Source organism: Eucalyptus grandis, chromosome 3 (genome assembly GCF_016545825.1).
Source record: "Eucalyptus grandis isolate ANBG69807.140 chromosome 3, ASM1654582v1, whole genome shotgun sequence".
NCBI lineage: Eukaryota > Viridiplantae > Streptophyta > Magnoliopsida > Myrtales > Myrtaceae > Eucalyptus > Eucalyptus grandis.
Window position 1 is genome coordinate 30164630 of NC_052614.1, and position 2912 is coordinate 30167541.

Consider the following 2912-nt stretch of genomic DNA (forward strand, 5'->3'; position numbering starts at 1 on the left):
AGCGCGGTGAAGACTGGTCTGGGTTGCTGCACGACGACGACGCTGAGCCGCTTCCTCGGGAACCGCCAAAAACCTGCAAGAAAAATCGTCGCCGCCGGGAAGAGCGCTAGCAAGATCTCGGTGGCGGTGTGGGAAAGAGGCTGCAAGCACGAGGGCGCAAAGAAAGTGCTCGACACCAGCACACCAGTCGTTGTACAGGAAACACTGGCCCAAAGAAAATGATCCTTCTTTGCTTCCCTTTTCACCTTTTTGGACTCTCTCGTCTGTTTTTCTTCTGTTGTGAAAGTGCGTTCTCTACCTCGAGGGTATGGAATTGACAGAGAGGAGGAAAAAAACAGAGAGCCCCCTCTCTTGGTAAGGGCTAGCCAAGCTCGAGTGAGGGCAACACTAGTGCTCTCTCGGGGCTAGGGAGGATTGCCAAATCTAGACGAGCCTCGCGGATCCTAGGCGAAGGCCAATGAGGCCTCACTTGGGCCTGCAAGACCTTGCTCTAGGCAAGTGATGGTAGAATATGCATCACCGCACCCTCAACCGAGCCTAGCTAGGGTTGTTGGCCCTTCTGACAATGGCCATAGATAGGGTCGTTGGCCCTCGGCCATAGCTAGGGTCGTTGGCCCTTCTGACAATGGCCAATGGAAGCGCCATCGGCCTGCCATTCTCTTTTTTTTTTTTTCTTTTAGTTTGGTTTCTTTAATAACATTTTAGATTTTTTTAGTTATTTAATATAATTTAAGTAAAGATTTAAATAAAAATAACAAAAATGTTACATCAGTATTTTTGTTAGTTATACTTTATAAGTGTTAAGGCTCAATAATTTAGTTTTTAGAAAGACACACAAGAAATAGGTTTGACCGGGGACCTAAATTCAACTATAAATGCATCCGCTTTTTCTACATGTAAGTGCATCTGCTTACGCTTGACTAAAAGAGCTCATTTCTCTCAAGATTTTCCCAATACGCCGATCCCCAGAGCCACCCATCATGGAGGAGCAGGCGGTGGTTCTGTATTCTGCACCGGCCATCGGCCACCTCACCCCCATGGTGGAGCTGGGCAAGCTTCTCCTCGCCCGCCAACCTTCCCTCTCCATCCACGTCCTCCTCCCCAGCCAAGCCTACGAAGGCGGCTCCGTCTCCTCCTACATCGCCGCCGTCTCCGCCGCCCACCCTTCCATCACCTTCCACCACCTGCCCCCACCTCCCTCCCTCCCGACTACTCCACCTCCCAGCACCTCGAGACCCTCGCCTTCGAGCTCCTCCGCCTTAACAACCCCAACGTCCACCGCGCCCTCGTCTCCATCTCCGAGACCCACCGCGTCCGGGCCCTCGTCATCGACTTCTTCTGCACCAACGCCCTGTCGGTCGCGCGCGGCCTCGGCATCCCCTGCTACTACTTCTTCAGCTCGTCGGGATGCGGCTTGACCGCCTTCCTCGGCTTGCCCGTCCTCCATAGGACCACCACCAAAAGCTTGAAGGACCTCGCCACCGACACCGTCCTCCGCTTCCCCGGCGCGCCGCCGCTGCTGCCTTCCGACATCGGTGGACTGGCGCAAGACCGCAACGACCGGGCCTACGAGCTCTTGCTGGAGAGCGCGACGAACATGCTGATGGCGTCCGGGATTATAGTGAACACGTTGGAGAAGCTGGAGGAGGAAGCCGTGAAAGCCATCCGGGACGGCAAATGCGTGCCCGACGGGCCGACCCCTCCGCTTTACTGCATCGGGCCCCTGGTCTCGAGCGGGGATGGCGGAAAAGCGGAGAGTGGCGGCGGCCCAGGTAACGACAAGCCGGAGTGCTTGACATGGTTGGACTCGCAGCCGAGAGGAAGCGTCGTGTTCCTGAGCTTCGGGAGCCTCGGGGTGTTCTCCGCCGAGCAGCTGAAGGAGATAGCGACGGGGCTCGAGAGGAGCGGCCACCGGTTCCTATGGGTGGTCCGGAGCCCGGCCACCGGCAACGGCCACAAGGCCGTCTCCACGGCGGAGCCGGACCTGGGCGCGCTGCTCCCGGAGGGGTTTCTAGAGCGGACCGCGGGGAGGGGGTTCGTCGTGAAGTCGTGGGCCCCGCAGGTGGCGGTGCTGAACCACGGCGCGACGGGCGGGTTCGTGACCCACTGCGGGTGGAACTCGGTGCTCGAGGCCGTGTGCGCGGGGTGCCGATGATCGCGTGGCCGCTCTACGCGGAGCAGCGGCAGAACCGGGTGTTCATGGTGAAGGCGATGAGGGTCGCGCTGCCGATGGAGGAGGCGGCGGGGGAGGAGCGGTCGGTGAGCGCGGCGGAGGTGGAGCGGCGGGTCCGAGGGCTGATGGGGCCGGAGGGCGAGGCCATCAGGGAGCGGCTGCAGCATCTCAAGAAAGAAACGCAGGCAGCACTGAGTCCTGGCGGGTCGGCTCAAGTCGCGTTGGCTGAGTTAATACAGTCATGGAGCATCGCTTGAGCTTTTGCCTTTTCCATCGTTTGTTTTTCTTTTTTTTTTTTGGTCTTTTTCTCTTCTTTGTATGGTTTTAAAAAAAAAAAAAAACTCTGCAGGTTGTCAAAGGCTGAGCTGCGATAGGCCCGGGATAATATCTATGGAGGGGAAACCCCAGAAAAAATTCTAGTAACTAGACAAATAATAATGGGATTTGATTACCCCGGGCATACATCTCGAGCTCCCCCAGATTCGGCGAGGCCGATCCTCGCCGGATTTGGGCGAGCTCAAGCTCGCCCAACCAAGGCGAGGCTGACCTCCCGTCGGCCGACGAGGCCGAGCCTCGCCAGATCTAGGCAAGCTTAAGCTTGCCTAGCCAACGCGAGCTACCGACCAAAAGGAAGAAAAAAATAAATGTCGCAACCAAAATTTTTGGGGTGAACCACATAGGGTTAATCTCAGTGGATTGTTAGCTGGACTTAACTCGAGCTCTCCCAAACCCATACCAA

The 2912-nt window shown here is 56.9% G+C and overlaps 1 pseudogene; it reads left to right on the forward strand.

Annotated features, from left to right (window-relative positions):
* The first annotated feature begins 921 nt into the window (after positions 1-921).
* On the forward strand, positions 922-2610 carry LOC104430883 (annotated as a pseudogene).
* Positions 2611-2912: the final 302 nt, after the last annotated feature.